Source organism: Nicotiana attenuata, unplaced genomic scaffold (assembly GCF_001879085.1).
Source record: "Nicotiana attenuata strain UT unplaced genomic scaffold, NIATTr2, whole genome shotgun sequence".
In the NCBI taxonomy this organism is placed as follows: domain Eukaryota; kingdom Viridiplantae; phylum Streptophyta; class Magnoliopsida; order Solanales; family Solanaceae; genus Nicotiana; species Nicotiana attenuata.
In genome coordinates, this window is record NW_017670647.1 from 296,910 (window position 1) to 309,312 (window position 12,403).

The following is a 12,403-nucleotide window of genomic DNA, read 5'->3' on the forward strand; positions in this document are numbered from 1 at the left end:
CGTGGCTGTTTCCTACAATCTCTTGCTAGGGCGGCCCTGGATTCATGCAGCAAAAGCAGTGCCATCTACCCTACACCAGATGGTCAAATTCGAGTGGGACCGGCAGGAAATTGTAGTGCATGGGGAAGATAGTTCGTGTGCTCTGGTAATACCATTATGCCTTTCATAGAAGCGGAGGACGACAAGGTTCCATGAGTTTATCAAGTCTTGGACACGGTATCAGTTGAAAAGATCCCAGAAGGAGAGTGTATTCCTGTGCCAAAGGTAGCTGCTGCATCCGTCATGGTGGCTTCGGAAATGCTGAAAAACGGATTCGTACCTGGAAAAGGCTTGGGTACTTCTTTGCAGGGCATCATACAGCCAGTGTCCCTTCCTGGAAACCTGGATACCTTTGGTTTAGGCTTCAAACCCACTGCTGCAGACATAAGGCGAGCTAAAAAGATGAAAAAGAAAGCATGGACCCTTCCAAAACCTATTCCCCGTCTTTCCCGTTCCTTTGTCAAGCCTGGTCCTAAGGAGCGCCTAGCAGCAATGTCCAGTTATGTGGTTGATCCCGACAAGGAGCTGATCGAGAGATTCGAAAAGCTGTTTGACGAGGTGAATATGTTTGAGGCTGGAGAAGGTCCGAGCAAAGCAGATGTTCAGTTCGTGGGGCCCCAGGCAAAGCTTAATAATTGTGAAGCTACTCCCCTTCCTACCCGGAAGGAGTCTTGGTAGTTAGTTTTGATTTCCTTTCAGTTTAATCTGGGTTATTTCCAAGGTTGTAATTCGGATGCTATGTTCCGTCCGTTTGGACGAGTTAAACCTTGTCGTCTTAAAATTTAATGAAATGCAATTTCCTTTCTTGTTCATTCCTGATAGCTTTTATTTTTTCTTTGTTTTTCCTTTTCTTCTTGTACAGTCCCTTTTATGCTGGTTTCAGTGACATGTCATGCATGAGGAGTCTTCGGCCCAGTCTTAAATGCCAACCTAACTCCGAAATAATAATACAAGAAATTGAGTGTGATGACGAAGTAGAATATGATGATAAGGAGGCCTTTGAGGAAATCAGTAAGGAATTAAGCCACTTTGAAGAAAAACCTAGACCTAACCTGAATGACACAGAAGCAATCAACTTAGGGGATCAGGATAATGTACGGGAAACGAAAATAAGTGTCCATCTGGAACCACAGCTCAGAGAAGAGATAATTAAAGCATTGCTTGAGTACAAAGATGTTTTTGCGTGGTCATATGACGATATGCCGGGTTTAAGCACTGACTTGGTGGTCCACAAATTGCCCACCGACCCAGCATTCCCTCCTGTCAAGCAAAAGCTAAGGAAATATAAAACAGATATGAGTGTGAAAATCAAAGAAGAGGTCACCAAGCAATTTGATGCAAAGGTCATCCGGGTCACGCGATATCCCACCTGGTTAGCCAATGTTGTACCTGTGCCAAAGAAGGATGGAAAGACCAGAGGGTGTGTTGATTACCGTGATCTCAATAAGGCAAGTCGAAAAGACAACTTCCCACTGCCAAACATCCACATATTGATCGATAATTGTGCAAAGCAGGAGATTGGTTCCTTCTTGGATTGTTACGCGGGCTATCACCAGATCTTAATGGACGAGGAAGATGCGGAAAAGACGGCATTCATCACGCCTTGGGGAACGCATTGTTATAGGGTTATGCCATTCGGGTTGAAGAATGCAGGGGCAACATATATGAGGGCAATGACCACCATGTTTCATGACATGATACATCGGGAAATTGAGGTCTATGTAGACGACGTGATCATAAAATCAAGGAAGCACTGTGACCATGTCAAGGACCTGAGGAAGTTTTTTCAGAGGCTCCGCAGGTACAACCTCAAGCTTAATCCAGCGAAGTGTGCATTTGGTGTCCCATCTAGGAAACTATTGGGGTTCGTGGTGAGTCAACGCGATATTGAGTTAGACCCGTCCAAGGTCAAAGCCATTCAAGAGCTACCGCCGCCAAAGAACAAAACTGAGGTGATGAGCTTGCTTGGAAGGTTAAATTATATCAGTAGGTTCATCGCTCAGCTCACGACGACTTGTGAGCCTATCTTTAAGCTGCTAAAGAAGGATGTTGCGGTCAGATGGACTAATGAATGTCAGGCAGCATTTGACAAGATTAAGGAGTATCTTGCCAATCCACTTGTGTTGGTCCCGTCAGAGCCGGGAAGGCCCTTGATTCTTTATCTGATAGTTTTGGACAACTCTTTCGGATGTGTATTGGGGCAACATGACATCACGGGAAAGAAAGAGCAAGCGATTTGTTACCTCAGCAAGAAGTTCACATCTTACGAGGTGAAGTACACTCAACTTGAGAAGACGTGTTGTGCCTTAACTTGGATAGCGCAGAAGTTGAAACATTACTTGTCATCCTATACCACCTATCTCATCTCTCGGTTGGACCCGTTAAAGTATATTTTTCAGAAGCCCATGCCCACGGGGAGGCTCACAAAGTGGCAAATCTTGCTCACGGAATTTGACATTGTCTATGTGACCAGGACTGCAATGAAAGCACAAGCGTTTGTTGATCATCTGGCAGAGAATCCAGTTGATGAAGAATATGAACCTTTGAAGACATACTTCCCCGACGAAGAGGTAATGCATGTTGATGAATTAGAACAGGTCGAGAGGCCAGGATGGAAGCTTTTCTTTGATGGGGCTTCCAACACAAAAGGCGTTGGGATAGGAGCAGTGCTTATTTTTGAGACAGGGCAACATTACCCTGTTACAGCTCAACTTCGTTTCTATTGCACCAATAACATGGCTGAATATGAGGCGTGTATCTTGGGTTTGAGGTTGGCTATAGACATGGGTGTCCAGGAAATCTTGGTCATGGGTGACTCGGATCTTCTGGTGCACCAGATTCAAGGGGAATGGGAGACACGAGATCTGAAGCTTATACCCTACCGGCAATGTTTGCATGATCTTTGTCAACGGTTTCAATCAATAGATTTCAGGCATATTCCAAGGATTCATAATGAAGTTGCTGACGCTTTGGCTACTTTGGCGTCAATGTTGCATCATCCAGATAAGGCTTATGCGGACCCTTTGCAGATTCAGGTCCGAGATCAGCATGCCTATTGTAACATGGTGGAAGAAGAACTTGATGGTGAGCCGTGGTTCCATGACATCAAAGAATACCTCAGGATGGGAGTATATCCAGTACAGGCCACAGAGGATCAAAAAAGAGCGATTCGACGCTTGGCAAGCGGGTTTTTCTTCAGTGGAGGAGTGTTGTACAAAAGAACTCCAGATCTTGGTTTATTAAGATGCATAGATGGTAAACAGGCTACAGTTATCATGACCGAGGTACATGCGGGAGTTTGTGGACCGCATATGAGTGGATATGTATTGGCAAAGAAGATTCTCCGAGCAGGTTATTATTGGCTTACCATGGAACGGGATTGCATCCATTTCGTGCGCAAGTGTCATCAATGTCAGGTACATGGAGATTTGATTCATTCTCCACCATCTGAATTACATACAATGTCGGCACCATGGCCCTTCGTTGCTTGGGGGATGGATGTCATTGGGTCGATCGAGCCAGCAGCGTCAAACGAACACAGGTTCATTCTGGTAGCCATCGATTATTTTACTAAGTGGGTTGAGGCGAAAACTTTCAAATCAGTAACCAAGAAGGCAGTGGTCAATTTTGTGCATTCAAATATCATCTGTCAGTTTGGGATCCCGAAGGTAATCATCACGGACAATGGCGCCAACCTCAACAGTCATCTGATGACGGAGACATGCCAGCAGTTTAGAATTACGCACCGCAATTCCACCCCATATCGCCCTAAGGCGAATGGAGCAGTTGAAGCGGCTAATAAGAACATCAAGAAAATACTTCGGAAAATGGTGGAAGGGTCCAGGCAATGGCATGAGAAGTTACCTTTCGCATTGCTGGGCTACCGCACTACTGTCCGCACTTCAGTAGGGGCGACTCCTTATTCATTGGTGTACGGTACTGAGGCAGTAATACCTGCAGAGGTCGAAATCCCATCCCTTCGGGTTATCGCCGAGGCGAAAATTGATGATGTTGAATGGGTCAAACCTCGCTTGGAACAGCTAAGTTTGATTGATGAAAAGAGATTGGCAGCAGTATGTAATGGACAGTTATACCAACAAAGAATGGCGAGGGCATACAACAAGAAGGTGCGTCTGCGGAAGTTTGAAGTTGGGCAATTGGTGTTGAGACACTGGCAGGGGCCATTTGTCGTAACCAGAGTGTTGTCCAATGGCGTACTATATTTGACGGATGTGGAAGGAAAATGTGTAGAAATGGCTATCAATTCTGATGCAGTCAAACGATACTATGTATGATTCCTTTGTTTAATTTGTACTTGATTGTATTTGGCATATTTTGGAGACTGAAATGACGAAAGCATTTTTGTTCTGCTATCCAAACACTTTATCCATTGCTACCCCTTTGAGGCTCAGTTATTTTCTTTCATACCCCTCTTTCGGAATCAGTGACAAAAACTCTTAAGCACGAGCGTGAAAAGTAAGTGAAGAAGCGGAGAAAGAAATGGTGAAATAGAGAGAGAAAACAAAAAAAAAGAAGAAAAAAGAGAAAAAGAAAAGAAAAAAGAAGAAAAAAGAGAAAAAGAAAAGAAAAGAAAAGAGGAAAAAGAAAGGAAAAGCAAAAGGAAGAGAAAAGAGAAAGAAAAGAAAAGAAGAGGAAAATCGGGGAGAAGAAAAATCACAGCAAGGTAATTTCTATGACCTGAACTACGTTTGACTTGATCCCGAAAGGATACGTAGGCAGCCTCTCTCTGAGGTGCAGTCACACCAAAATAAAAATCCAAAAGTCCCCAAGAAAGAAACTGGGGCAAAAGTTGTGTATGTTGTGAGAAGTTGATTCCGAAAGTTGTAATTTTGAACCCATGTCGAATTATTTCGAGCCTTTGATACCCTTTCTTTCTAACCCTATCCAAAAGCCCACATTATGGTCCAAAGAAAGACCTTCTAATCAGTCTTCAGGAAATGCCAAGTAAAGATGATTCATGTCCGGGGCAACACTCTGGTCCAAGCAGAAAAATGATGAAAATGAGAGAGTCTTATTGGTGAAAACCCTCACGGGCACCGTAAGGCGAAGTGAGTTGAGAGAAATAAAAATGATGAGAGAGTCTTATTGGTGAAAACCCTCACGGGCACCGTAAGGGGAAGTGAGTTGAGAGAAATAAAAATGATGAGAGAGTCTTATTGATGACAACCCTCACAGGCACCGTAAGGCGAGGTGAGTTGAAAGAATTAAATGAGAGAGTTTTCTTGGTGAAAACCCTTGCGGGCACCTTAAGGCGAAGGTGGTATTTCAGATGGACAAACAAGATAGGGTTGTGGTTGAACGCTGCAGGATGAACAAGGTTGAGGTCTGGTTGAAGAAATCAGGCCGTGGAATTTTGGGGCAACAAAGCGTGGCAATTGAAAGTTGATTGGTTAGACAGATTGGGCCGGTTAATCCAAAATGCATGGCATGATCAATGGTACCAGTTGTTCCACTCAGATAAGTCTCTTTCCTTTTCCTTCTTCGTTACAAATCGTCCGGTTTTGGATTTTCTTTATCCTTAACCCTCAAGGTCATTGCATTTCATTCTCTCTGAGTTTGTTTCTTTAAAATGTGTCAATGTTAGTCTTGTTCAAAAACAAAGAATAAAGGATGTCAGGGCTCGCTACCAGTTTCCCAATTGTAAAGCACAGCAGGGTCGGAACGTATCAAAGATGACATGACACAAAGGGTCACCGGAAGTTTCATCGGTGGATTGGCATAATAGTTTTGTGGGGAGAGACAAAGTTTCAGATAAAGGGGTCAGAAATGTAAAACCTTAAGATGGGGTAGAACACTTGAGTCATCAAAAGTCATGGGGAGTTGGCAAGTCTGTCAGGAAGTCAAAGCGATTCAAGGCAAGGCTAGGGAGGCAAGTCGGAGTAGAGCTCAGCAACAGGGATATACCCAGCAAGAATGCTAGCAACTAACCACCATTTTATATTAACAAGATTTTTCTTTGATTGAAACAGGGGAAGAAATTTTGTTGGTTTCATAGGAATTTGCCATAAGGGAAGGACAAGCACCAAACAGCCACCAAACTAGGGCAGGAAATTTTTCATTTATTTCAAGTTTTAGCAATCAGGAGCCCGACTGGAGAACAGAGGCATTTAGTTCAAGTTTTAGAAATCAGGAGCCCGCCTAGAGAACAGAGGCATTTATTTCAAGTTTTAGCAATCAGGAGCCCGCCTGGAGAACAGAGGCATTTATTTCAAGTTTTAGCAATCAGGAGCCCGCCTGGAAAACAGAGGCATTTATTTCAAGTTTTAGCAATCAGGAGCCCGCCTGGAGAACAGAGGCATTTATTTTAAGTTTTAGCAATCAGGAGCCCGCCTGGAGAACAGAGGCATTTATTTCAAGTTTTAGCAATCAGGAGCCCGCCTGGAGAACAGAGGCATTTATTTTCAAGTTTTAGCAATCAGGAGCCCGCCTGGAGAACAGAGGCATTTATTTCAAGTTTTAGCAATCAGGAGCCCGCCTGGAGAACAGAGGCATTTATTTCAAGTTTTAGCAATCAGGAGCCCGCCTGGAGAACAGAGGCATTTATTTCAAGTTTTAGCAATCAGGAGCCCGCCTGGAGAACAGAGGCATTTATTTCAAGTTTTAGCAGTCAGGAGCCCGCCTGGAGAACAGAGGCTTTTATTTTAAGTTTTAGCAATCAGGAGCCCGCCTGGAGAACAGAGGCATTTATTTCAAGTTTTAGCAATCAGGAGCCCGCTTGCAGAACAGAGGCATTTATTTCAAGTTTTTAGCAATCAGGAGCCCGCCTGGAGAACAGAGGCATTTATTTCAAGTTTTAGCAGTCAGGAGCACGCCTGGAGAACAGAGGCATATATTTCAAGTTTTAGCAGTCAGGAGCCCGCCTGGAGAATAGAGGCATATATTTCAAGTTTTAGTAGTCAGGAACCCGCCTGGAGAACAGAGGCATATATCTCAAATTTTAGCAGTCAAGCATCACTCGGAGAAATAGCGAAACATCTCAGATCACAATTCAAGGCACCTTTAAAAGAATGCCGCTGGGAGAATGCAAGTTAACAAGGCAACAAGAGCTACAAGAGCAAGTTTGAAGACATGGATAGGACTTTTCTAATTCATAGATCATAACTTAGTCTAGCTTCTCTTTATTTTGACACGGTGTAATAAGGGGGTTCAGTAAGCAGCAGCAGCAGCAGCAACAACAGTGAAATCACAGCTTCATGGTAGTCCCAGCTACCAGACCTTCCCGAACTACACTGACCTGATTCCTTTTTAGCCAAGGATATGTAGGCAACCTCAGAAGCAGGGTGCGGTCAAACTTTTCAAAAATGCTTCACACGGAGTATTCAAACGGGCGAAAATCGCTCATATTTGCTCACTTATCTTTGCACGAAAACTCTTCGTGCTTCCGAGCAAAGAGGGGCAGCTGTGAGCACGTAATTTTTGCCCTATATGAATTACTCCCACAGTTTCTAAACAAAATAATTTCTTTTAATATTTGCAATTTTGTGGATTTTTATGACATTTTTTGTTAATTGTTTGCATTTGTCTGCGCATGTTAATTTTGTTCAGATTATGGAAAATGTCACAAATACCATGCATGTGTATTTAGGATTATTTTTAGGTTAATCAGTAAATTAGTTGCTTTATTAAAAATTAAAAATCACAAAATTATTTCATTTTAGAATAGTATTTTTCCTTTTCTAATTTAGGATTAAAGAATTTTTTATTTATTTTCAGAAAGGGATAGTATTACAATTTTAGGTTTAACTTAGTTTTTGTGTCATTAATTTTAGTTAAAAGAAAATTGAAAAAAAGAGAAAAGAAAAGGAAGGAGAATTTAAAAAAAGGGGGCTGCTTAATTAAGGCCCAATTCCTTAAGACCCAAACTAAACCCGCCGTCCAGCCCCAAACCCGACGCGTTTTGAAATATACCCACAACACACAACAGCCCTAATCTCCCAAATTTGCAGAGACGCGTACTCGTACTGTTCTTCTTCTCAAACACAACCAAATCAGACCCTAAATCGCCAAAAAATTCAGGCGAGTGAGCCTCAATCTCACAATCACGCGTTCCCTCCTTCTCTCCCCTTGCCATTTCTAACCGTTTCTGACAGATTCCCCCTCCCTCACATGCTCTCTTTGATTTTAGTCCGAATTTTTCACCCTTCAGATGAAAATAAGGAAAAATGGGGGGCGTTAGATTGGATTGGAGTTAATATAATCCTTCCATTTGTCCCTCTTTCATCAGAAACGGGGTAAGAAATCTGTTTTGTGAGGAGGATTTTCGTTTTGGGGATTTCTTGGAGATAAAGGGAGAAGGTTCGAGAAGCTTGGAGGTATATATAAGGTGAGGTCATTTCTGGGGGATTTTTCGGGAGAGATTTTTGGAGAAAGGATAGGTTTTCCTTATAAAAAAGAGATTCCTCTTCTTCTTTTTTCTGAATTTCGGTTCAGTTTTCCAGAACAAGAGAAGATATAAAACTGTTCATTGTTTTTCTGAATTGGTTTCATTTTCGACTACTTTTTTCAAAAAGAAAAAAAATCACAGAAAATATACATTTCATTATCTCTTTCTGGGCTGGAGGTTTGTTTGGAATTGGTGATCGATTGAGAGCTGCTGAGTCTGTTGCTATTTGAGCATCTGATTTCTACTCATTAGCTTCCGGATTTCATTTGTAATCCAAGTTCGAGCAAAGTTGAACGAAAGTGTTTACTAATTCAGGTTCGTTTTTAATCCCTTGTAGCCTATCTTTGGCATTTGATTAAGAAATATATTGATAGTTTGAGTTTTAGCTGGTTTAAAACTGTTTAAATCTTGGTGGCTGTTGGTCGTAATGTGTTCATTTGCCATTTGCACGCGTGCTTCTGGTTCGGTTTGGCCGAGTTTACATGTGAATTAAGTTCTGAAATTTTCATGTTCTGCAATATTGATAGAGTCTGTAGGTTCTTGACAAATAGTTTTAAAGGGGTTGTGTTTGAATGCTGCCTCAGAGTTTGTGTTACACTCGACCAGGCTTTCGCGATTTGTCCCCATTGTTCTTTTCACCTTATTTTAAGTAGGAAACTCAACATTTATATCATAGCTGCCTCTGTTTAACTTGCTGAAATTCAGATTCAGGCATCTATTTTCGTTCTGTTTGCTGTAAGCTGTTGTGTGGATCGACGCATGTTCATTGTCTCAAGAAAGCATATGATATTTATGTTAGAATGCTAAATGGTTGTTATGTTGACATTTTCTTAAGCATTCTGCCTCCAGTTTGTTGTAGCTGTTGGTGTTTGAGCTATTGTCCTTGGTCAGTATAATATCGCGAAGTGTTAATTCAAGTATATGAAGTTGGAGTTGTTGGTTCACTCTATCAGTTCTATTTGAGAACACACAGCATCTTATCCTTTATTTCGTCTGCTGATTAAAAGATCAACCATGGCTAAGGTTTAAACAACTGATTTCTTGCTTTTGATTTTAGAGATTGTTTTGCTGGCATAATTGAACCTGAACATGAATAGTTGATAAAAATTGGAATGCCTATGGTTGTTGCTCAATATCGGGCTGAATTGCATTCGGATGGCTAGTATTCAGATCCATTTGTCTCTATTGATCTGATTTTGGACTTGTGACTTGATATGCATTTAGTTTGAGTGTAGTTATTGTTCATGTTTACAAAGATCATGTTTCAAAATTGAAGGATTGAATGTTCTGTTGGACTACTCTGGTAGCTAAAACACCTTCTCAGGCTCTGTTGTTGAGCTCATACCATGTGAGAGTACTGAAAGTTTTTTTTAAATTGACTGTGAAAAGGATTTTTCATTCAAAGAGAGGTAGCCCATTCGCATTTAATAGGAAGTGATAATTCAAGTTCAAATTCTCTTGTTCGGTTTAGCTGAGTTAGTGATAAAAGTTGTTGGCTTTCAAGTGAACATGTTAGTCTTGTTACTACGTTGATTAAGGATCACATTTGAATGGCTTGTTAGAATTGGTGTGTGTTGAGTTGTATCGTCAACTAACCTGCTGCTCATAACCTGATGACTTCTTTATGTTCAAGCATGAAAGGCTGAAAATATTGTTTGGGATTCTCTATGTATGGGTGATCGATCATCTTTGGCTAAGTATGAATGGAGTTGAAATCTGCACTGTTGCGCTAAGGTTGGTAAAGATAGGAAGTGTGTGTTTTCCTCCTGTTTGGTCAGTGACAACATTAGTTAATTCCTTTTTAAGTTAATCCCTGCCTATTCAAGTTCAAAAGATCTTTTGTCATTCTCTTTAGTTCTAGATTATCAATTTGTTTAAAAGAGCTGCAATTTACACTCAATTCCGGCCATGTAACTCTTCTGTTGATATTGCTAAGCTTACTGTTGCATGCTTTGTGTTAGCTCTATTGAATTTTGAATCAAGTAATAATGTACTACTGTGTTTTGTGTGTAGACGTGTAGGGAGTTCATGCTTTCATTTAAGTTTTAAGGAAATTGATCACCATTCTTGAATATCTATAGTTTGCTTTAGTTGAGTACAAACCTTTTTAAAAACAAGTCGAGGTGTGCCATGCCAAATAAAATCTCAAATGTGTGGCCCTCATTTAACTATTTCTTTTAAAATCCTTAGAATTCGAGGCGTGCCATTTAGCAAATTTCCATGGCCCTCGCAAAGTTAAGAATGCGTAGTTGCTTTAGGCGCGTTGTTTTAATAATACTACCTTCCTAAACTCGGGTGTGCATTTCATGTGACCCAAATCTAAATCTTATAACGTTGGATAAAATGTGTTTCGGATTGCGGGTGCATTTCATGTGACGCGGTCCAAAGATATGCTTTAGACGATGTTAAATCTTCTTTAAAATAAGTAAAAGCGGTTTTGAAGTTAAAATGCACATAGGTTTCAAAATGTTCTAAAATCAGATATTATGCCACTTATAGCAGTTGAGCGACCGTGCTAGAACCACGGAACTCGGGAGTGCCTAACACCTTCTCCCGGGTTAACAGAATTCCTTACCCAGATTTCTGGTTCGCGGACTGTAATACAGAGTCAACCTTTTCCTCGATTCGGGATTTGAACCGGTGACTTGGGACACCATAAATCTCTCAAGTGGCGACTCTGAATCTTTTAATTAAAATAAATCCCGTTTCGATTTTCCTTTAATTGGAAAAACTCCTTTATTATACCCTCTTTACAGGGTGTAAGTGGGAAAAAGGAGGTGTGACAATGCCTCTGTATGTTGCTGCATACGCATCTACAATCAATTCGCATAACATGTCCACATGTGCCACAATTATCAAATAGATGCAAGATACAATTTATCATCAAGAGTCAAATTCTCATTACTCATCAATAAAGCGCACGAGAACATGATAACAACAAAAGTGCGGATAAAGCATGACCATGGTTAAATCAAGTATAACAACCAAGTTCAAGTAGTTGTACAAAGAATCACATAACTATAATCGAGTGTATACGTTCCAATGAAGGCACATTACAAGACCAAGTCCGGATGTCTGTTCATAACCTACTTGTATTTATCCTCGAGGCAAATATAGCATAAGTCTCAAGATTTGCTGATCATGTTCAACATGAGATACCAATAGCTTCCAAATTTCTCTAGTATGGTTTATAGTACTCATGAAGTCAATTAATTTAATTATACATGGAATCAAGTTAAACACACAACCAAATAAGGCATAGAGTAATCTAGAATCTACCTTGAGCATGAATACCCATAGCACATGTATAAACTCGTCATCTCATATATACATCACTCCCGCATGTAGCAAACAATATAAATTAGTAAAAAAATTGCCTCAACCAAAGCTAGGCAAGACGCTTACCTCAAACAAGCCAAATTAATACTCAAAAATAGCCTTTCATTTAGAATCACCACTGCTCGGCTTAAATCTAGCCAAAAATCTTAATAATATCAAAAAATGCAAAAGAATTCAATTTCGATAAATAAGGTTGAGATCTTTACAGAACTCCTAAAAAGTGAACAAATGTCAACTCCAAGCCCGCCCGGTCAAAACCCGAGCTGAGGGGTAGATCTCGACTATCCATAACCGCACAAGTCCAAATATATGATTAGTTTTCAAACCCGATTCCAATTTGAGTCTCAAATCTCAAATTTTTATTTTTCAAAACATAGTCAAAAATCCCAAAACTTCCCTTCAAATTTCATGATTTGGATGTTAAAATTTGTAAGAAATCAAGTTATAATATCAAATTTGAGTCAAAATCACTTAACCAATAGCTATGTGTGGAAATCTCCTCCAAAAATCGCCTCCCACTGAGTCTAGGGTGCAAAATATGATAAAATGAGACTAAGTCCCGAAATCCCAGCTATATGATAAGCTGCAGATGTCGCATTTGCGACCAGAGGTTCGCAAATG